Source organism: Manduca sexta, chromosome 5 (assembly GCF_014839805.1).
Source record: "Manduca sexta isolate Smith_Timp_Sample1 chromosome 5, JHU_Msex_v1.0, whole genome shotgun sequence".
NCBI classification, from domain to species: Eukaryota; Metazoa; Arthropoda; class Insecta; order Lepidoptera; family Sphingidae; genus Manduca; species Manduca sexta.
The window spans coordinates 6,041,893-6,067,436 of record NC_051119.1 but is presented as its reverse complement, the minus strand read 5'-3'; the positions used below and the strand labels follow the sequence as shown (position 1 = coordinate 6,067,436).

The following is a 25,544-nucleotide window of genomic DNA, read 5'->3' as shown; positions in this document are numbered from 1 at the left end:
AGGTGTGTGCCCTTTGGTTGAACCTGCAGACATTCATCTCGGCAGTCCGTTCTACTCCTAACTAGGCTTTCGACGCTTTTAAATATATTTGAATTTCCCAGTATAAAGTGCTAAATATAGGTTTCTCCTTAACTAGATACACGTTTAAAAGCCTAATTAAGGCAAATCCAGTTCATTACGTAAAACATTCCGCTTTAGTTTGCTGTTACAGAAATGTAGGTAAGTTTTGTTACTAGTTATTTTTTATCACAAATTAGAATGACTGGAATTTATTCAATGTCTAAAAAGGTGAATTAAAAATAAGGAAAGTTGATATCAAATGTATGGGCTTTAAGAAAGGTTATGTGTTATGTTCTCATTCGTTAAATCTATAATATGTTCCAAAATCTAGAATGTTTACCATTTTATTTTGTTCCACTTATGAATGTAGAACAAATTTTGTTTCCTCATTTTGTCTCGTGGTAAGCACTACGCCTGTCAAATAATCTTAGCAATGTAGCCAGAGCCTTGATAAAACAAACAAACCCATCCATCAGGTTTAAAGATAGGTTTTCTTAACAGCCCTTTCTTTTGGCTAACCCCTTTATGAGTTCAATCTTGAGTTAATGAGAGTTAATCGTTAAATAATGCTCTGTAATCGAAATTAATAATAGAAGAGTAAATTTTTTTACGTGAAATCAACCTTATTTCGGACCACGATTGTAAACCGGTTAATAATCATAAGGTTTTCAATCGTAACTTGAAATAATAATACGGTTTAAATATTAAAAACGATTTTTTGGTGCCCGATATAAAGGTTTTCATCATATCATAACTTATTACTACTAAGAACTACTGAGTTCATTCTGCGTATATCGGACCACCAACAGGTAAAAAATTTGAAAATTTGTATAATTGTAAAATGTAGGTTGATACTATAACTTTAACTTTGCGGATGACCAACACCTCAGTCTCCCACGTGACCACGAAAGCTGCAAAGTCTTCGAAAATTAAAAAATATAAGCCGCGATAAAATTCGAAATACAGTTTAATTTTAATGCTACTAAGAAATAAAAAATCTTATTAAGCTTGTAACTTTGCGATGCTGAGTTATTTTTGTTATTTTTGTTATTATTGCACCTAATAATAAGTGGAATGGGGTCGAATAGAATGTCAACTGACGAGAGATGATTACCCCTCGACAGTCGACACAATTATGCCGGCCTGGTGGAACCGGGTACACACAGGCTGATTCTAGAACGCGAGTGGGCCATTGCAACGGATTTTAATACCTTGTGTACGGTGCTCGCTATCCGGGCGGATATAAAATATATCCTAAACCAGCAGACTATTAAACCATAGTCCTTTGAAAACACTGAACCCTAAATGCTAGTCACGTGGATTATAATATAATCAGCCCTATATTATATACTTGCCCACTGCTGAGTACGGGCCTCCTCTACTGCTGAGAGGGATTAGGCCTTAGTCCACCACGCCCGCCTAGTGCGGATTAGTAGACTTCACACACCTTCGAAATTCCTATAGAGAACTTCTCAGATGTGCGGACCCGATGTTTTCCTTCACCGTTAAAGCGAACAATAAATTCACAAAGAATACACACATGATTTTTTTTTAGAAAATTCAGAGGTGTGTGTCCTTGGGATTTGAACCTGCGGACATTAGTCTTGGCAGTCCGTTCCACACCCAACTAGGCTATCGCCGCTTACGTCACGTGTATTATTGAGAGCATTTGCGTGATCATGTCTTACTTACGACAGCATAATGTTCTACACCTCACGATTTGTGGAACAATCCGCTGATAGTCACATTACCGCTTGGAAATCCGGTACGTTATGATACGACTATTTGTTTTTGTGTTTTTTTTGAAGTCTGTTTAAAATTAGAATCGTGCTGACATTCATGCATAACCCGTTCTTTATAAATGAGGAAACTTGTATAATTTGGAACGTCCTATATAAGAAGGTATGTGAAGGCTGCCAATCGCACTAGGCCAGCGTGGTAGACAATTTCTTCAGTAGTAGGAAAAGCCCGTGCCTAATTTTGGGACCAGCACCTATATAATATTACTCTTTTGTTGGTGGTAGGATATATTTTATATCCGCCTGGATAGCCACCAACGTACAACGTGTTAAAACCCGCCATAGTGGCTCACGTAAGTGTTTCGGGTTTTGGTATCACCCTGTGTATATTCGGATCTAATAGGCCGGCATAATTGTGTCGACTGCCGAGGGATAATCTCTCGTCAGTCGACATTCTATTGGACCCCACTCCACTTACCATCAGGGTCACTTTCCCGTGCCTATAAAAATCCTGTGAAACTACCAGCAGATTTATCACCATTTTTAAAACCACAAAAACCCATATATTATGTTAGCCTCGAAACTTTTCTTAGTCAAACCTATTACTTCAGAACGTAATGGAATACATCTCACGTCATTGTGGAGTCATTGAGGGAATCCCTGTCCAAAGGACGAATCGACTCGATGACATTAATATAAATTAAAGTTGACGTCACACTGTGAGCTAACCTCGATATTTTTTCAGAAGGGAAGTATACACTTATCTTATTAATGTTATTCTTTGTGGCTAGTTAAAAATTTGCGAAAGTAAGCCATCTTAGTTGAGGTTAATGTCATAATTGTGCCGAGGGGTAATCATCTCTGGAGACAGTATCTAGACAAAAGATTTCTAAAAACGAATTATGGACTCCCATTTTTTGGTCACGCCAACTTAGACCCCCGTCTAGTCGTGGACCCCTGGACCACTTTGGGAATCAAGACCCTATTCTACTTACCATTAGGTTCAGTGGGGTGACCGTCGTGCTCTTAAAAAAGTCTATCTTTGTTTTTAGGGCAATAGGTCACGTGGACACTTCTTATTCGTAAAGATTAATGCGTGCATTCATGTTGAAGTGCTTGGTAGTAATATTAGTGGTAGTATTATTTATTGCCACTTTATTACTTGTGTAGTATGACTACCGCTCTGAGGTGTCGGATTTGATTCTCGAGTCGGGTAGGTTATTGGGTTTTTCACTATCAGCCCGGAGGCTGGAATTTCTGCCCGATATGACAATAAGCCCCCCTGTTACATCACGGGGCGGTACACACATGGCAAAAAGTTGGTGCCATGGTAGCACCTCTGCTTACCCTTTCGGGGATATAGGCGTGATGTGAGTTCGTTAAGGTAAATAGTAGCGTACAATGGTCTTAAAAACATTATCTACTTAGCATACGCATTATTTTATGCTAAAACCACGAGACTGTGACAAAAGATTTTTATCACTCGATTTGTCACACATCTATAAAATTTTAACAGTCAACATATTGTTTTTCAACGTACCTGTGTCATTGTCAAGGCACGTTTCCTTATTATTTATATACAATAGCATTTTAAAGACCGGTATAATTAGAAAAGTATAGGTGTTTCTCTACGGGATCGAATCAGAAATGAGTTCTGTAGAAGAACAAAAGTCACCGACATAGCCCATCGGATTAGCAAGCTGAAGTAGCAGTGGGCAGGGCACATACCTCACAGAATTGATGGCCAATGAGATTCGAAGGTTCTGGAGTGGAGTCCAAGAACTGGCTAGCGCAGCGCCAGACGTCCACGCACGAGGCAGACATATATTACTTTTTATGTATATTTATTTTGTTCGACACCTACAATTTTTTATATTACATCCACCAATCGAGTAACGTATTATTTTTAAATTGAAGTATGTGGTTTCATTAAAGAACACAATTTCAATATGACCCTGTATATCGCACACACTACGACAGCGCCTTTACCTCTGTTTTTATGCGATCATCGGTATATCCTTTTCATTATCATTCTGATGTTTTTGTTATTTAATCGTAACTCATGCCAGAGATGAAGTAAATGTCGTAATATATCCTTGATTGATTTACTGGTGGTAGGTCTCATAAGTGAGAGTCCGCCGGGTAGGTACTACCGCAATGTCTATTTTTGCCGCCAAGCTGCAATGTGTAATCACTGTTGTGTTCCGGTTAGAAGGAGATTGTAGCCAGTGTAACTACTGGACATAATAAGACTTAACATCTCATGTCTCAGGATGGCGAGCGCACTGTAATACCATACAATATTTTGTAACTCAAGGCGTTGAATGATGTTTCTATTGTTTATGGGCGGTCGTATTGCTTACCATTAGGCGAACGGCAAGGTCGTCTCGTCATTAAAAGCAATAAAAAAAAACATATAAAACCAGGATTTTGGAAGTAATAGAGAATAATGACTAATGGAATATTTACTGCTATTGTCTATACATCATTTAACGAACATAAGATCATTTAGAATTCATTCTAAGAACTAAATTACTATAGTTGGAAAACACTGGGGAAGTACAATTAATCAGCGGTCTCCAATAAGTCGACTGTTTCAAGTAAGAAATTGTTTTAGTGTGAGAAATTGTATCTGGACGTTAAGTCTAATGTTAGAAGCATTCGTTATTGTTATCAATTATTGGGGCAAGAAGGTTCTGGTGGAGGACACGAACTGGCAAGCTCGGTGTCGGACGTCCACCCACGAGGTGGACAGATGACCTCATAAAAAAAGTTGACCTCAAAGTTGCAGGAGGTTGCTGGATGCTTACGATAGGTCGATCTGGAGATTATTGGGGAAGGCCCATGTTTAGCAGTGGAACTGCGGCTGATAGTGATGAATAATGCTTGTTGCAGAACGTACTCCAAGTTATGTTTAGCAAAGATTTAACTGTTTTGCTACTACTGCTTTAAGAGATATATTCGCAGCGGCAACATGACACCTTACATATCAGAAATACCTTACACTCACGCACATACCCTATTCGCAATTAACTGTAATATTATCAAAGGATCAGAAAGTAATACCGGAATTATGGTAAAAATATTCGGCACTGTTATTCTTAGCTCTCATACTTTTGTGCAGCCTTCACAATATATTACCTAAGCAGCAGAACCATGCAAGCGAAGCCACAGCTTGATGGTTAAAACCATCACGGCCCGAAGCAATAGGTTTTCGGACTCATCTTTGCCGCACCATCAGGTTTTGGAATAGTGTGCCGGCATGCGTGTTCCCTCTTTCCTATAATACTGGGTTCGGTAGTGTGAAGAGCTCAGAAGGCTAGCTCAATAATGCCGAATGACATGATACAGCCATCTATAGCTATTCGATACTCTATATAAATTTTTATTTGACTTCTGATGCTTTATTAAAAACCCAATTGTAGTTTTGGTTCAATATAGCCTAGGCCTAGAGACTATCTCGCCCTCACACCCACCACTACAACTCCTGTAAGCAAGGATCAGCAGTGGCACGCATTTTATGACACCGAGCGGTGAAGCTCGGCGAGTCTCAGGGAAGACTAATCAAAAAAAGAAAAAAAAAACATAGGCCTGTTGCAATTTATCTGTATATATAAAAGAAAGTCGTGTTAGTTACACTGTTTATAACTCAAGAACAACTGAACCGATTTCGATAAAAATTGGTGGGGAGGTAGCTTAGAACCAGGCGAGCGACGTAGGATATTTTTTACTATTATATAAAGCTGAAGAGTTTGATTGTTGGAACATGCTAATCGCTGGAACTACTGGTTAAACTGAAAAATTCTTTTAGTATTGGATAGATCGAAAGGAGCGGAGCAGTAATGAAAATTGAGAGATTATAACGGAAAACTTTATCTCGAAAAACTATATCACGCGGGCGGAGCCGCGGGCAAAAGTTACACATAAAGTTTCATTGTTGTATCAGACCAAAAATCGTCCCTAAGACAGACAATTTACTTTGCAGACAATTTACGAGTACATTCGACAGAAGTAACCTCGACGCGAATTTCGTAATGACGCACTCGTGTTTTGAAATCGCACGTGTTTGAGTAAATGTATCTTGTAATGAGAATTTATGTATGGTAATATATATAAAATATAATGTTTAGTGCCTCGATATAAGGTATACAAGTAATTACACTTTTAATTGATGGACTTGAAATCAATTTTGCGAAAGTAATTCACCGTGGAATATTCTGGACTTTGTATAATAATTAAGTCAACTTAATATTGGCAAAGTTTGATATAAGTGTATTCTTTTTTTTGTAATAAAATATAAATATACCAGCCCTGTATTTATATACTGCACATTACTGAGCACAGGTCTTCTATACTATTGAGAGGATTTAGGCCTAAGTCCACCACGCTGGTCTACTGTGAGTCGGCAGAGTTCACATGCAATCGAAATATTGATGGAGAATTCTCAGGTATATAGATTTCTTCACAATGTTTCCCTTCACCGTTAATTTATTGATAAAATTTTACTATGCTATTCAATAGTGCTAAATCCAGAAGTTAGTTACATAATATACAATATAATATTACCTAGTATACTGTTGCTTGACAAGTCAATTATTATAACATTTTAATATGCAATATTAGCATAATACTTTGTTGATAAGTTAATAGAGTAAATTGTAGGTTGACAAGGTAAGCTGTGTAAACGCATTTTAAATACCCAAGTTTATGTACCTTAAGATTGTTTTGAACTCTTAGGTATCGACGGTGCGTGCTCGTACTGACGGGAGCATGGTTACCCAGCTCAGGCAATACTTGGTAGATTCTAAGACAAATTGCGAGGTATTTAGCCTCTCGGAACACCATTAGAAAGGCAGCCCATAAACAATCATCATCATCAGCCCGTTGCAGTCCATTGCTGGACAAAGGCCAAAAAATTTGGATGATTTTATCATAAACAATACTTTAGCCTAATTATTTCTGCAGTTTGCTTGAAAAAGTGTGATCCGTTGATCCGACTGGACTGAGATAGGCTGTCTTTTCGAAATTACGTGGGGAGTATTTGTCCGTTTTCATTCGCTTTAGCTGAAGGTAGATATCGTGACGAAACCTACATATCTGATAATTCTCCATAAGAATTTCAAAGGCATGTGAAGTCTGCTAACCAGTTACAAGGGGTAAAGTTTTCCGAAAGGTAACCTGACGCAACTTATAGGTGCTAATATGAATGAACGCAATCTGTAAATAGAACTAATATAAATAGATTTTACATAAATTAGAAATAGGAAGCCGGCAGGAATCGAATTTATATGGATATATCCCCACTGCTGCCAACCATCACTAGGCCAGTGTGGTGGACTAAAACCTAATCCCTCGAAGTAGTAGAGGCGGACCGTGCTCAGCAGTAGGCAGTATATAATACAGGGCTGGTATAACAGGGTAGATTGACTAAGGATCTATCCTCTCTATAGGTAACCACGAAAACAAACTTAACTCCATTCATAACTGAGTCTTTTTTAGTTCATTACTCAGAATTTTAACTTGTTTATTGTACTTCAAAATGTGTTAATATAGCCTTTTTAAGTTTGCATTTGTTATTAATCAAGTGTCTTTGATTGAACTGTGTGATGTCATAGGTGTTATAATCTTTAATACTAGCTTTTTCTCGTTGCTCTGCCCGTATAAAAAAAACCGGGTTAAATGTTTTGCTTTATAATATATATGTATAAAAATGAATCCCTATTTCCCTTGGTCACGCCATCACGCGTGAACGGCTGGACCGATTTCACAATTTTTTTTTGTTGTGTTTCTTATTGTCAGGAGAAGGATCCTATTAAAGAAAAAATTAAGGAAGTTGAGCGGAACGTTATTAAATTTAAGGAAAGTTAATTTCAGCTATTGACAGAATGCGCTGCAAATTTATAGTGAAGACGGGATAACGTCTGCCTGTAATACTAGGAGTAATGTAGTTTCTAATTAGTGAAAATATTATTTAAAATTGGTTTAGTTTCTGAGATTTGCCTGTTCAAAGAGACAAAAACAAACTCTTCTTTTATTCGTATGAATTATTGTAGGATTTATAAGATTTTACTAACATTTTCATTGGCTGTTTTCTGGCATTTAAATTAAAAATGTTATTATGAAACAGTACTTCTGGCAAAGAACTCTAAGTCTGGCATTTAAATTAAAAATGTTATTATGAAACAGTACTTCCGGCAAAGAATTCTAAGTGGTTGCAGAGATAAGGGACTTTCCATATGGAAACGTTTTGCGTTATCTATGCACATAGTGTATAGCTGAAGAGTTTGTTGGCTTGTTTATTTGTTTGAACGCAATAATCTCAGGAACTACTAAACAGATTACGATACACAAATAAACTACATTGCTTTTTATTCCGGGAAAATATGAAGCGGACTTACTCCCGGAAAAACTTTTTGGCGCGGACAAAACTGCGAACAAAAGTTAGTAAATTATAATGCTCTAAACATAAAAAATATATTGTTAACGCGGATAACTACAATTCAAATTGTTTGGCACTAGACATACTATACCGGCTCACTCAACTTCAAAAATAATTGGTTGTAGTGAATTTGAAATTCAGCCACCGAATTTGCGTTTGTTGAACTTATAATAATCAAGCTTTTTCCAATGTTTGAAACTCAAGTTTGGTAACGACAGTGGCGCCATTTTGTCGGACTCACCGGTTAATCTAGGCCGAATTCCGAAAAGCTGGATACGCCCCTTTAATATCATATTTTATTTAAAACCGAGATTGGTTTTTATACCGGTACAGGTGAAGAGGGATGTTCTCCGAGGTAACCTGACACAACATATAGGTATTAATATGCATAAATAATAAGAAATATAATAATATCAGCCCTGTATTATATACTGTCCCACTGTTGGGCACGGGCCTCCTCTACTACTGAGAGGCATTGGGCTTTAGTCCACCACGCTGGCTCAGTGCGAATTGATAGACTTCACACACCCTCGAAAATTCCTATAGAGAATTTCTCAGGTATGCAGGTTTTCTCACGATGTTTTCTTTCACCGTTGAAACGAGCGATATTTCACAAAGAATACACACATAATTTTAGAAATGTCAGAGCCGTGTTTGCTGTCATTATTCTTATGATGATTAGATTATATATGACTAGCCTTTGCTCGCGGCTTCAGCCTAATGACGGAGCTTTCTTGGATAAAAGTCCCCCTATATATTTTCCCGGGTTAGAAAGTATATAACCTTCCCAGGATCTTAAAAAAACTCCATACCAAATTTCGTAGATTTTGAGAAAATCGATAACATACAGACAGACAAAAAAGGAGACTTTGTTTTATAAAATGTATTGATTATGGAAGGGAAGCTGGTAAGAATCGGGTTCTATGGACCCTTTGCCACTGACTGGTACAATTGGTTGCACTTGTATAATCTCACGCTATTATCCATGGGTTAGACAGAGGCGCATTGGTGGATTCACATTTCGTCTTGATTTTTTACTCAAAAATATGAGACCTAAATGTGCCGGCACTATGCTGTTACAAATTTACTACAAGGAACCTTTTTTTGGCTGGAAATGAAGCTGATACTATACTAAACATCTCAATTTATATCATATTTCTAGCAAATACATTAATTTTGAATTTTACTAGTATTACTAGTGAATATTATTTACTTGTTTTTCGGGGCTATACCGCACACAGACTGACAGGCACCATTTTGTATTTTTTGTTAGTTTTAAATTTAGAATCATATTTCGCCGAAACATACCACCGATTCTCGCTAGTCATCTTCGATTGAATCGTTTTGTAACATCGCGATCGAAAAACGAATTAAAAAATGTATAAAACTAAAAAAAGAAACATATTTTTCCTGGAACATGAAGCGAGCTATAGAAATTGTTGGACAGTTGTAAAAACAGTTCCTTGTTTGGGTGATATAACTAGACGGAAAGGTCAGTTTCGCTTCAGAATGTGAAGGTATAATTTAATGATATACCATTTTGATATGACGAACAAACATGTTTGCGTGAGCTTATAGCTTATACCTTAAGGTAATACAGTAACTTTTTCATTCGTTCCATAGAGAACCGGCTCTATATAGTTGTTTTTTATTGTGTATCGGACATGCAGTCTACACCGGGGAAAACCAGCGAATGGAATAATGGAATCCTTCGTTTTAGCAACTGCAGAGGCTTAGAGGAAAGTTGGCAGAAGATATCTGCGGAACGAAAGTGTGGGGGAAGGAAAAGAACCCTCTTAGGATGGGCGAAGGGAAGAAGAGGAAATTAATATTCTTCCGCCCTCATAGGCCTTCATGTGTAGTTAAAACCATGAGGTGTATTGAGGTGCTGTGTGCCTAGGGCTGTGGCAAAAGTCCCCCCATGCACGGACGTGTATTCGGTGTGAAGACCTGACAGAACTATCTCGGGGGCAACAGCTGAATATAGTTAGGTACCTTGGCATTATGGGCATGCATGAGCCAATAATTGACCATCGGACGATAGCTATTTAAATTCCTTTGCCTGGCTAGAGCCAGATCTCACCTCAGAGATAGATCTCTAAAAAAAAACAAGGACGTTTTAATTATTTTTTTTCACAATTTTAAAAATGGAACAAGCAACGTCTTTAAATTAGATCAACAGGATGTATCTATTTAATTTAGTGCAAATTAAATAAAAGGTCTATCACCGAACGCGGAAATTTAATAAGGATCAAAAAGAAGGTTTGTTAGTAAAATTACTTTTCCTTATTAGATAATAGCAATGTCAATGTTACAATATAAGGACGAGTCTGTTATGTACTATGGATTCTGTGTCGTAAATTTAGTTATAATTTATTTTTATTTGTTGGTATGATAGAAGTGTAATTGGGATGTTAAGCGCGGGATCAGAATTTGAGTCCCAAGTTAGGCACCTAAATTTTTAGTGAGTTTTGCAATTTTGAAAACACGTATGACTTGTAGCTTGGATAATTAATATTTGTGCGGTAAAGTGATAGTTTTAATATTTGAATTAGTCATAGTATTTACCAGTGGGTTCTCATATGAGTTAATGTTAAATTTTTTCTTCATGCATAATAATACTGGGTTTGTCAGGATATAGAATAGTAAAAGTAAACTAAGTTTCTAAATTTTTCCCTGCGGAACCCTAATTTATCGAAGCGGTAAGGCCAGTGCGTACGCGCAGTGGCGCTCAATGGATGACGTCGGCACAAGATGCGACCGAACGACCATACCAGGTGTTACACTATCCTCTGGCCATTTACAGTCCACCAACCAAACGTAGAGCGCCGGCAAGCGCGTTTAAATTTCGAACGTCGCGTTCCGAACCTCAATTGTTGTGATTGTTACCAAATTGTGCCGGTTTGAATTTAGAGTGGTGTGAAGTGTAAAAAAAAATATTGCAAGGAGTTTTTAATGTGGATTTTTTGTAGAAGATAACAGATGTAAGTCATTCAGTATTTTGACCCGAAGCGTTGTTTATTAATTTTTCTCAGGGATTAATTTAAATAATCATGTGCGATAATTGCTTTTAATATTTTTTGTTTTATTCATAACGGTTATTATTTATTATAATAGTTATACATCTTACCGTTATTTCCCACATTTTAAATACTCTATGGTTAGATGATATTGTAGATTATTCATTCATTCATATAGATTCAAAGGAAAGCTTTAAATTTATAATAGTGTCGGCTTTTATTGCTTAAGAATACTAATTAACTATACAAAAATATAGTCTTATTATTATATATGCATCTCTTGCGCGTTTTTCATCTAAAATAAAATTATTATATACTTAGATTTATTTTGTATGTTTGTAAAATTAAAAACTAATTGACCGTTTTTTTTTAAATTACTTCTCTAATAATATAATAATAGGCTACATAATGTTCCTTAGTGTGCTGTTGCTAGTGGCTCATTTTTTTTCGGGAATGGGGTGGACCGCGATAAAATGCTCATGCCTGACAGAATTCTTATATTAAAAGTTTAAAATCTATGAAATATTAGGACTATTATGTATAATAGTTATAATCAGAAAGTTATTAAAAATCTTTTTAAATTTAAAGAAAAAAACGACCTAAAAATGCTTTAAAAAATAATACTGAAATTAATTTAAAATAAAACAAGTATGCATGTAAAAATGCGCAATCTTTTTTAAAAATATAATTTTAATACTGGTCGTAAAAAACTAAAAGAGATTAACTTTTTACAGCCATTATGCTAGATTAGTAAATCCATACGTAATATAAAATGCAATGTATTTACAAATGCTAGTTGAATATATGTATTTTTTGTTTAATCTTATTCGACCTTGTCCTCAGTTTAGTCTTTAGTTATCTTAATTGTGAATATATTTAATTAAATACCAGTTTATTGTAGTTTTCACCTTGATTAATTTATTTCTTATTCGTTAATTTCTACACATCTTTAAACGTAATAAAATTGTAACAGTGTGACGTGTATACATTATAAATATATAAGCAAATATAATCTTTATTAGGGTAACAAAAGTCAACACATAAGTTTTTCGAATTTTCGTCTGTTTGTTTGTACACGCATCACACAAAAATTACGGTATGGAATTGATTGCAGTTTTCACCAATGTATTACCGGAACAACCGGTATGACACCGCTGAGTTCCTGGGTTCGAATCCCGGGTCAGACAATAATATTTGGATTTTCTGCTCAGTATCAGCCCGGAGTCTGGAATTTGTGCCCGATATGGTAATAGGGTCGCACCTATCATATCATGGGACGGAACATATACGCAAAAACTAGGTGCCCTGGTTGCACCTCTACCTACCCTCTCGGGGATAAAAAAATACTTTATTTATCACGTAGGTGAACAAAGTTGCACTTTGATACTACAAAATACTGTATAAAAATAATAATCATTATTTGTAAATAACAATTAAAATTACTTATACAACTATGGACATTTTAAATTTATATATTTAAAAATGAATCCCTATTTTCCTTGGTCACGCCATCACGCGTGAACGGCTGGACCGATTTCACATTTTTTTTTTGTTGTGTTTGGTATTGTCAGGAGAAGGATCTTATGAAAGAAAACATTCAAAAAATTGCGCGGAAAATTAGAAAATTTAAGAAAATTTAACGGAAATATTAAATTTATATAACTGTCAATTGTTTGAAATAACGGTCAGCGATTGACAGAATGCGCGCTGCAAATTCATAGTTAAGACGGGACAACGTCTGTCGGGTCAACTAGTTTGGGGTACAGATGGGTGCTTTTGTATTTGGATATCTTGTGATGATTAAAGTCGAAACAGGATTCCTTCATTCCTTCATTCCACCTTTGGATAAAAACCCCTAAAAAAAAGGATTCCTTCCCGGTAGTAAAGTTAGATCCACTCCGTCAATAGCCAGACATTATTCCCACGCGGGCTGGTCGGTCATCTTATTACGTTAAATTGAAGTTGGTATGCGTCTAGGTCTCAGATCTAGGCGGTCTGGACGTGAGTGTTTCACAAGCCGAGATACGTTCAACCCAACTTCTAATGCTATGTCGATGTCTATCTAGTTTTTGCAAGTAAAATACAATCTATTTGCAATACATATCGCGACTTGAAATATCTAAGCGACAATAAGTAAATTAAGAGTAAAGCGATTTAAAATTTTATTTTAATTAAAAATGTATTACAATTAAACTATTTATTTTATTCAAATCGGCGTTTGAAAGGTTATTATATCTAAGCGACAATCAATACATTTTTGAATAGTGCGATTTAAAGTTGTGTTTTTAATTAAATATTCATTACAATTAACCTATTTACTTTATATAAATGATATTAAAATGCAAGAGCTGCAAAATCTAGATTAAACATCGCAAAAATATCTGTCTACTTCAAATATTTATATGATTTATTTTTAGTATATTTGTCGCTTAGATATGATTGCCTTTTAAACATAATATCTAAGGGGTTAGGTAGAGATGTAAATAGTGCTGCCATCTTTATAGAGTTCATATTCGCAGGTGTATTTTGGAATCAATAATAATAATATTTAATTGGTCTACCTGGTACTGAATATAATGCATTACTCTGCGCTTATAACCTTGAGGGATCATGTAATCTATACTATTATACAAAGATAGTTAGCGGCGATAGCCTAGTTGGGTGTGGAACGGACTGCTACGACGAATGTCCGCAGGTTCAAATCCCAAAGGCATACACCTCTGACTTTTCTAAAATCATGTGTGTATTCTTTGTGAATTTATCGTTCGCTTTAACGGTGAAGGAAAACATCGTGAGGAAACCTGCACATCTGAGAAGTTCTCCATAGGAATTTCGAATGTGTGAAGTCTACCAACCCGCACTAGGCCAGCGTGGTGGACTAAGGCCTAATCCCTCTCAGTAATAGAGGAGGCCCGTGCTCAGCAGTGGGCAAGTATATAATACAGGGCTGATATTATTATTATATTATATAAAGATGAAGAGTTTGTTCGAACGCGCTAATCATAGGAACTACTAGTTTGAATTTGCAATTTCTTTAGTGTTGGAGCGCCTATATTTGACATTCCACTAATAGTCGTAGTCCCAACTATTTTAGTCTTTCTAGTCCTATGCTAGTCTGTTAGTCGGTACGGAACCATGCGAAATGGTCAAGTGCGGTCAAGGCGATTTCACGTTAGGCAACCGCACGGACCGGTTCACAGTACGAACTACATAATGTGTGAGTGAGAGTGATTAGGGCAGGGATGGCGAACCATTGGCACTCGGGCTAGTAGCGGCACGAGACTAAATAATTTGACCACGCGTATTAACAAAAACTTTGTTAGGACATAAAAAGGGGTACTCGGAAAGGCGGCCTTAGATACTGCCGTGCTAAGCTCAAAAGCGGTATCTCAAAAAAAAATCAAAATTTTTATGTCGTCAGATAGCTTAAAGAAATACCCATCTAATGAACTTACCTAAGTAACGGTATCTTGTTTAGAACTTGTTAAAAAACCTTAAAAGAGTTTTTCTATCTCAGATTTACATACAAAACTATATTATATTTACAAGACTTCGATTATCTCGAGATAAGGTTTCACTGACATACCGCTTTTTCGCTTACCACGGCAGGATAGCATGTCCCGGTTTTTTTTTTAATAATGGCACATTATCCAATAAAGGCATGCGATTTCTAGATTAGAGTATTCACAAACATTATTTAAGTAAGTAAGGAACAATGCTTTGATTATAATAAGTCTGTTTCTCAGAGCTTACTTACTGGATGAAAGCGTGCGCAGTGCGTAGTCATAGGGGCGCTGTGATTGGCTAAAATTGAGATACAACTTCAGTTGGCTGTCAGATAAATACCTAAACAGAGTCAAAGAAAACTATGAAATTGCTGACACTATGCGTCCGCGCGCGGTGCGTTTTCATAGTATTGTTTGTGCATACGGATATTAGTCAAGATGCATACTACGCGTGATTCAGTCAGATCAGTCCTATATTATATACTGTCCCACTGCTGGGCACGGGCCTCCGCTACTACTGAGAGGGATTAAGCCTTAGTCCACCACGCTGGCCTAGTGCGGATTGGTAGACTTCACACCCTCAAAATTCCTATAGAGAACTTCTCAGGTATGCTGGTTTCCTCACGAAATTTTTCTTCACCCTTAAAGCAAGCGATAATTCACACAGAATACACACATAATTTTTAAAAAAGTCAGAGGTGTGTGCCCTTGGGATTTGAACCTGCGGACATTCGTCTCGGCAGTCCCACACTCAACTAGGCTATCACAACTCGTATCGTAAACTCTATAAATACCTTTAATTATTAAGTTATGTACTTCATACCTACTTGATAAATGATAATATATTATGCATTTGTAGTCCTTCAAATTATTATACAGGATGAGTACGTAAAAGTTGCGTGAATTCTCTCTCAGTGAATAAAATAAAATATAAAATGTCTTTAGTTATAAAAGCGAATTTAAATAATAATTAAATATTCTCATGTACCTTGACTCATTATAAGTGCAACTATGTTCGCCTTCGTGATGACCAAAGCATTTTATATAAAAAAAAAAACAACGTTCATCCTAATTGGGCTGTACACAAACTAACAAGCTATCATACGTATTGATGACTAAGTCAATGCACCCATTAATAAGTAAGTATATTCTGATCACATTTCTCCAAGGCCGTGGTGATATGATTTTGCTAGATGTAGAAAGGTGACCTCGCTAGCTGCTGAACGACGTATTCTATATTCAAATGTCTAAAATATCGATATTAATTAAGTATTTTTTTTATTGATTGACGAGACCAGCATGTCTCTTGCATAAAAGTAAGCGATACGACCCATAAACAGTACATTATATAGAATATTGCGTGGGACTTCATTGCGCTTATCCTAAAACATAAGACGTGAAATCTCATTATATCCAGTTATTACATTGCCTACAATATTCTTCAAACCGGAACACAACTGGATATTAACTGAACATAATCTTTATATATGTCTATTCACCAATCTGAAGAGTCGATCTACTACCATAACAATTTGAATTAAATATGTTACAAATCGAATAAAAAAATAAATAATAATATCCATTCATTCGGACTTCACACAATCTATATCCATAGATAATATTGTGTAATTATTTGATGGTACATAATTCAAATTTAGAATGCATTACGTCATTTCGCAGATCGGTCACGTTTCCCGCTATATACTTGAATAAACGTGAGTATTTGTGGTTTCAAAGGCAGACCTATTATTAAGCTTTATTATATTTTTTTGTAATTCATTTAATTGAAACATGTTAAGATAATGTTCTGTAATATCCTTTAATGGAATGTAAGGTATGACCTCATATATTTTTACATTATTGTGGTCGGACTTGAAGGACATTGTTGCAAATGTCATTATAAGATTTACAGCCGTTTTCCAACACGATTCCAATCTCAATCTTCAATCGCATTACGGATGTTAGCATAGCTGTATGCTAACATCTGTTTTTGTATGCGCTGGTGGTCGGATATATTTTATATCCGTCCGGATAGCGACCACCGTACACAAGGTGCTAAAACCCGCCATAGTGGCCCACGTAAGTGTGTCGCGTTCCGGGATCAGCCTACGTATATCCGTTTCCAACAGGCCGGCATAATTGTGTCGACTGCCGAGGGGTAATCATCTCTCGTTATTCGACATTCTATTGGACCCCACTCGTGTACGTATAAAATAGAAATGTCCTACTATGAACTCTACATAGATTGCGCAATTTGTGTATGAGCCGTATGGTCACAAATTGGTAACTCATTAGGGCAACCTAAATTTTTAAGTTAACACAGTGACTTATTGGAAGTACGTTAATGAGTGTGTAAGTCGTCAATGTTTTAAGTTTAAATAAGGAATTTATTTATTTTTTATGTCGTCATATTGATCACACCTTTTTTTTTTTCTTAATAATAATATAGTATCATTATACTATAATACTAGTTGACCCAACAGACGTTGTCCCGTCTTGACTATGAATTTGCAGCGCGCATTCTGTCAATCGCTGACAGTTATTTCAAACAATTGATAGTTATATAAAATTAATATTTTCGTTAAGTTTTCTTAAATTTTCTAATTTTCCGCGCAATGTTTTATTTTTTTCTTTCATAAGAACCTTCTCCTGACAATAACAAACACAACAAAAAAAAATATTAGTGAATTTGGTCTAGCCGTTTACGCGTGATGGCGTGACCAAAGGAAATAGGGATTCATTTTTATATATATATAGATATGTAATATTACTAATAATATGGGAATGTGTGTGAAAATATTTGTATGTTTGTTAGATATAACTCTGATACAGCTAAACGGATTTGGATGAAATTTTGTATTCAGGTCTTTTTACTCCAGTAAAATGCTCCTGTGGGAAACAATAGAATTTTTAATAGATGGCATTGGTCTTGTGTAGTTGGTGCTTTAAATCACTGATGTGTTTGAGAGACCTTTGTACTAGGAAAGGTTTTTCGCGCAGGCAAATCTGAAAGTATAATACGTTCTACTTATCGATAAAGGGGAAATCTATCGCTGTATTAGGTATAAATACCAATCTTGAAAAACTAAAGTAAAATTTCCTTCCAATCTTAGTCCTCAGTCCAAAACGTAACTATACTGCAACAAAACCAATGTTTAGGTACACAGACCAGCCTATATTTGTATATGTTAATATGACGAAAGTTTGAGTAGTGGGGAGTAATTTTAGACTAGCCAAGCCAGTCAGAAATTAGCCGTACATACTACTCGAAGCCGGTCCAGATCAAAAAACAACTTTCGTTTATGGTTGTAATTATACATTTAGGAATTTACATATATGTTCTGAATTTAAATGCAAAAAACTCATTTTGGGTATTATAAAAAAAAAAAAACAATAGCTATAGAAGAAATATTAAAAATAAATTTTCGTAATCGATGTGAAAGTTGAGTTCATCCTTATAAAGTTGGCGAGAGCCTGTGTTGCCTTTTCTGTATAAATACTAAACAACTATTATACTATAATACAGCCAAATATAAAAGTCACATTATAACCAGTGTAACTATAGACACAATAAGATATAATATCTCATGTCTCAGGATGGCGAGTGCAGTGGAATACCAAATAATACTTTGTAATTCTTCTACTGTTTATGGGCGGTCGTATCGCTTACCATCAGGCGAACTGCAAACTCGTCTCATCATTCAAAGCAATTAAAAAAAAACCGACTGTTTCAGATTAAAATCAACCATTTCTTGTCCCAAGATACCATACCTTTACACAAGGAAAGGTCATTCAAAAGCCACGCGCAAGACTCTTACATATTTTGGACTTTCCATTATAACTGGATTGTGTTTTCCCATATGCAAAGCAGCGTAATATCCAGGTTTTGTAGGTAGCTAGGTTACACGGAATTCTTTGAATATTTAAACATTATTATTATTGTTTCTTAAAATTACTGGAGCCGGAATTAATAATGAACCAAATCTGATAGCTTCAAAAACTGCATGAGCTCTTGCCGGTCTGCTTTTTATATGACGGAATGCTGAGGGTCTTCTACTTCGAAAAACGAACGTCGAAACATCGGTCTGAAACGAAGAAACGACGAACCTTGGATTTAACTTTACTACAAAATTACTTCGGAGCCGTCACCGTTCTGTAGCTTACCTTACTGGTAGGATCAATTTCCCGTATGTTTTTTTTGAAGAAAACAGTGAACTTTCTCCTCGCAGATGTTTTTAAAAAGGGATGGTATAAGTTCCTACAAATTCCATGTCTGAAATATTGCGATGAACCGATCGGATCCGTCGTCGAATCCATCATTGGATCCGTAACACTTCGTAGTAACAAAATGTGCGATCCGTCATCCGAAACTACAGATTTCGTTTTTCGAAGTAGACCCTCTGGTCTAGTTTTGAGAGCTCTTTCGATAAGTAGTGGTAAGGTAAACCAAAAATTGAAATTATAAATTATTTTAAGGTTATTGCATCGCTCGTCGTCATGGCACTAGATATTTGATCGATTTTTGTCTTACGTCCTGAGTTTAAGGGTCATATTAATAAATCAATCTCAACTTTGAGTAGGATCTCAAGTAAATAATGTTTCGAACTATTTAGTACACCAAACTTTAGGTGTAACTCAAGAGCTTGTAATCAGCTGAGTCCGCGTCTATAATTAAACAAAACCTAGCTGTTAAAGTCTGTCATATATTGTTACTTAAGATGTTACTTGAGCTGATGTTAATATGGGTTTATTATATAGTCAGTAAGTTAGTTTGACAGCGTCTCAAAATGAAACTGACTTGTATCTAATGATAAGATTTTAAGTAAAACCTTTTGTTAAGTTAGATAGAAAATATTATGGCCTACTGACTCATAGGACATCCAAGTGCAGGGAGATTTGTGAATCTTCAAATGCTCCTCCTTACTAGTCTCTATTTCTTTAATTTAAGACTGGTAGGTCATTCATGATCCTTCTAGAATTGTAGATGTTTATTGACAATAGTGACAATATTAGGTAATGTTAGCTATAAAAAGCTTTGAAATAAAACCATAATTTTATCAAATTATACTATGGTATAATGATGATTTCCTATGTCCATCGATTAAGGCTGCAGTTTTCGAAACGTAGAGTAAATTCAAACATAATACACAAAATCCGGAAACTAGTTTTATTTCAAAACTAGCTGACCCGACAGACGTTGTCCTGTCTTAACTATGTATGCACGCGCCCATTTTGTCGATCGCTGACAGGTATTTCAAACCACTGACAGTTATATAAAATTAATATTGTCGTTTTCTTAAATTTTCTAATTTTACGTGCAAGTTTTTGATTTTTTTCCTTCATAAGAACCTTCTCCTGATAATAACAAACACAACAAAAAAATAGTGAAAAGCCGTTCACGCGTGATGGCGTGACCAAGGGAAATAGGGATCCATTTTTATATATATAGATAAAACCATTGCTGGATTCAATTTGTTTTAAACTTTTCGCTCGACATTGGACAAAAAATATCCAACACGTAATCCCAGATTGCGGTCTAGCTCCACAAATATCTCAATTGGTTGATTCCGGCGACGGCTATTCGTATCTTTTTTTTAATTCATCCAGGAATGTACTAGACCTGTTAGTACGATTTGAAATACGTACGTCGTCTCACGATTTCTTTTTCTATATCTATATATATAAAAATGAATCTCTGTTACCCTTAGTCATTGCATCATGTGTGAATTGATGGAACAATTTAGCTAATTCTTTGTTGTGTTCATTATTGTCAGGAAAAGGTTCTTATGAAACTAAAAATTAAGGATGTTGTGCGGAACATTAAAAAATTAAAGAAAATTTAACGGCAATATTAATTTTACATAACTGTCAGTTGTTTGAAATAACTGTCAGCAATTGACAGATAGCGCGCTGCAAATTCATAGTTAAGACGGGACAACGTCTGTCGGGTCAGCTAGTTTTTTATTAATTTCGAATAGATGGCTTCCAAAAATACAGTTACCGCACCGTTTTCTTGGGGGATCACCTTAACTCTATCTATCAATTGGCCTTGCGTATCGATAGTACGACCATTGATACACTACAAAAAATGATAATTAACGATACTACTCAGAAATCGAAAGTAAGACAGCAATAAAAATACAATTACATCGGCCGCCACAAGGTCGTTTTTTAAGTCCAATGTAAATTTTCCCATACTAGATCCGGAGTGATTAGCATTCATGGCTTCGTATCAAAGCTGGCTATAAATAATGCAGTCCGTAGACAATACCCTTGCGTCTAGATAGCAGATTATGGGGAACGGTTTATCATATGATTGTTAAAGTTAGATTCTTTGAGTCATTGTTTATTTAAGGGTATATTTTCATACATTATTTTTGTCTGACTGCATCGGTTGTATTACAGTACGACTGTACTGAGTTGAGAGACTGTACTGTACTGTTTCGGGTTCAGCAGTGATTTTGGGTTTTTCTACTGTATTAGTCCGGAGTCTAGATTTCGGGCCCGATTTGGCGGTAGGCTCGCCCCTTATCTTAATATTATAAATGTTTTAGCAGTAAACAATATATTCTAGGTTATGTCATTTTGTATACATAACCGTTGTAAATTCTAATTTGTCACACATATTTTTATTATATACTGTCCCTGGGCTCGGGTCTCCTTTATTAATGAGAGGGATTAGGCCTTAGTCCACTACGCTGGCCTAGTGTGGATTCGTAGAATTCACACACACTCAAATTCCTATAGAGAACTTCTCAGGTATGCAGATTTCCTCACTATGTTTACCTTCACCCTTAAAGCAAGAGATAATTGATTGATGATTTTAGAAAAGTCAGAGGTGTGTGCCCTTGGGTTTCGAACCTGCGGATATTCGTCTCGGCAGTCCGTTCCACAACAGACTAGGCTATCGCCGCTTACTTTTGAATTGATATGTAGATAAAAAAAGGTTTTTTTATGACACAACTTTCCAGTATTAGTAATACTAAAGTCTTCTAGAAATTTCGTCCAACATTCTAAAACAAGTTAAATATGGCAATCGTAAAAACTTTTACAAAAAACTTCGAAACAATAGATACATGATGAGGAAATTTTATTGATAACAATAAAAACTTCGAATTTTACGATTTTAATACAATGAAACCTTACAAAAGAAAGTTAATCTACATAAGAATTAACAATATAATGACATTTTATTTGTTCATTACAGTTTCGAACAGATCTTTTTACTAATGGTAGGTCTCTCATATGTGAGAGTCCGCCTGGGTAGGTACCACCGCAGTGTCTGTTTCGGCCGGAAATTTAAGGTTAATTAAATTTAAATAAACATCAGACGCAAATTTCAAATTCTGGGCTGCTACTGAGCAAAACACCAACCTTGCCTACGTATTCAGTTATATCCACATTACCAAAAGTATTTGTTTTGTTAGTATGTCAAACTATGAAATATTTTCAGCGCTAAAATTAAGAACCAACAAATGGTGATCTGATGACATAATATTTGGTTGTAGTAATCAAACCCTTGACCTTTTTCACGGCCGTCTTGAATGCGCCGTCGTAGTTGATCTATAGTTTGTTTTTAATTTTATCTATATATATAAAAATTAAACCCTATTTCCCTTGGTCACGTCATCACGCGTGAACGGCTGGACCGATGTCACTAATTTTTTTTGTTGTGTTTTTTATTGTCTGGAGGAGGTTCTTATGAAAGAAAAAAAAAAAAAAATTGCGCGGAAAATTAGAAAATTTAACGAAAATATTAATTTTATATAACTGTCAATTGTTTAAAATAACTGTCAGCGATTGACAGAATGCGCTGCAAATTCATAATTTCTTAAGACAGGACAACGTCTGTCGGGTCAACTAGTACTAAATAATTTATCTAATTTTATGATGTTAAACTATTTATCTTACTACAAACATAAATGAAAAAGATAAGAATATATACAGGGTCATTTTGACATTGTGTTAATAAATAAAACCACATATTTGTCTTTACGTAAATAATGAAACATTGTGCCAAAAAACATCAATGAATAACGAACATTTTCAAGAATATGGCGTGTGCGTGTTGTGCATGTTGCCGTTGCGACGAATTTTTAGGCTCAGGCGAAACTTATGCATTCACTTTCCGCCCTATGTGTTCCATTCCATGATGTGATAGGGGGCGAGCCTATCGCCATATCATCCACAAATTCTAGACTCTGAGCTGATACTCAGTAGAAAAACCCAAATATCACTTTGCTCGACCCGGGGATCGAACAAGACCTTAGCACTGCAGTCGTACTTGTTCATACCTGTTACGATAAACACCTATTCTTAAGGGTTTTGAGTGCTTAAAGCGCTCATCCGAAAGTCTGTTGTGTTTGTATAAGCCGCCGCAGCAGCTAACAAAAGTATAGTCAGGTTCCAAAAAAAAATAATCTCCTATTATAAATAATTTTCTATAGTTATTGTGTATATAATGGCTCGTCTTGCCATTCATCATATAAGTGAAAATAATCCACTGAGCCAATATTTACCTTTATTTTTATCTCAAACTTTATAATGCTGTGTTTGAATTATACGTCATTTATAATTCAATTAGATAAATTAAAAAACAGCGGTGTTTATTACTAGCTTTTGGCTGCGGCTCTGCCCGCGTGAAAAAGATTTTCTGGGATAAATATTTTCCCGGGATAAATGCCTAGGATCCAGGAGTAATGTAGCTTAGTAAAAAAAATGGTGTAGTAGGTAGTTTCTGAGATTAGTAATATTTTTCGGGTTAAAAAGGAGCCAATAAAACTAAGGAGTAAAGTAGCTTACTATTAGTAATAAAAATAGTTTAGTATCTAAATAGATAATGTAACTTTGACTTTTGACCAACACCTCAGTCCGCCCCGTGATCATGAACGCTCCAAAATATTCGAAACGTCGGCAGCGCAATTATAATATAAAACCGCGATAAAATTATAATAGCTTATCATCTAATATTCGCGTAAACATAACAAAATCATTATGCTTTAGTAGTTCCTAAGATTAGCAAACAAACAAACGTACTCTTCAGCTTTATATTAGTTTATTATGCACCCAGTACAGAGCAGTGGTGCGAGTATCTCTCTTAACGGACTAATGCCTATATTATCTCCACGCGTAGACCGAGAGCTGGTCAATTATATATTTATAGACTTTTATGAACCACGTATCTGTATATATTAATTAAACAACACGTAGGTAACTAATGTACTATACATAACAGTTTTGAATTTATCACAAAAATTATAGGATGTCACCAATTTGATTTTTGAATATATTGTAAAAAAGAAATCACTAATGGGATTCTTTTAATTAACAGGTTGTTATTAGAAACATATGTTATCTCTTTCATACTCGTAGGAATGTCAAATGTAAGACAGAGAGAGGCTCATGACAATTTGATAAAACAACGGAATATATGACGTAATTAGCAGGATGATGTAAGTGTGTGTGACTGTCAAGGAATACTTCGTCTCTTGACAGTTGACATCTTTCATGGCCTTTGCACGATACAGTGAAATAACTTTTCCAAGTAATTAAAAAACTTAACTTTTCCAAGAATTTATGTTATCCTTTCATGTGGAAAATAAAATTGCAAGCGATGTTATGAGAATTATTATCAACTATTTGATACGTGTACTATGATAGAAATATAGCTCATGCCTTTGCAAAAGATTGGAATACTACACCAAATTTACCAAACCTACATAAGTCCGTAGATATATGTATCCATCGCCGTATCGAGTAAACATAGAACGTGCATGGGGTATTTGGAAAATGTTTCCTAGACATGGAAATAAAACAAGTTTTTGGATGGAATCACGGTCTGCTGTATTCTAATATTTATTTATTTATTTATTTACACTTTATTGTACACCATGGATAAAAATAATGTAAGAAGAAAAGAGAAAAAAGTACAAATGGCGGTCTTATCGCACAAGGCAATCTCTTACAGACAACCATGGGATGGATATAAGAGAAAACGGAATAATAAGGAATAATAATTTTCTCCCGACATTTGACTTTACAGCCTTTAGTCCATCACTAACCATGTTTTTTTAAATACAAAAAGCAGATATAATCCGAAAACAAGTTTTAATTCAACGCCAAACATTCACATAAACATAATAAATCATTTTGTTTCCTACTCATTGTGAACTGTTCCACAGCTCTCGGTCTAAACACCGCTACTCCTCAGTGGAGTGCGAAGTGATTTTTCCATGTTTTTGTTACTCGTTCAGATTCACTGACGAATGGTGCATACAAAACGTTTAATACTTTATTATTAAGATTATTCGTTTTTTTTTATCGTCTTGGTGGTTTATTGGAAGCTTAGGAAGAGAGTTTTGAGTTTAATTTGCTTTAATATGATTGACTACCTCCGGGGCGTAATTGTTTTACGTCTTTATCAGACTTTAGGTATCATTTCTGATACGTGGATAGCGACAGAACCAATCCTTAAACCAACCAAACTTCGCTTAACATCAGGTGCAGTGAAGCCACTTTGCAGAGCTACAATAAAAAAAAAATCATATCCATACAAGGCGCTGTGTTTTGTCTATTTTGTGGGGACCGATACATTGAGTTACACATAAGAGACTGGCTACAATGACCTTCTTGTCTTGGTTGGGCACATGAGTTGTGCACTGAGATTGAAGATGGTTATTTCTTATGTATCAATTGTATAATTTGAAGCTACCCGTACGACTGCAGTGCTGAGGTCTCAGTTTAGAATCCCGAGTCGGGCAAAGTGATATTAGGTTTTTCT

General features: G+C 35.6%; 1 protein-coding gene across 3 annotated transcripts in view; it reads left to right on the top strand.

Moving 5' to 3' along the window:
- The window catches only part of LOC115452912 (laccase-4), a 102,539-nt gene that overhangs the window by 16,559 nt on the left and 60,436 nt on the right, over positions 1–25,544 (top strand). Inside the window, exon 1 of one of the 3 annotated variants that reach the window (XM_037444429.1) lies at positions 11,027–11,222. The exons of the other annotated variants lie outside the window; for them this stretch is intronic. The gene's annotated coding sequence lies outside the window, so the exon portion shown is untranslated. Of the gene's footprint in view, positions 1–11,026; positions 11,223–25,544 lie in introns of those variants that run through there. 3 annotated transcript variants of the gene reach the window in all.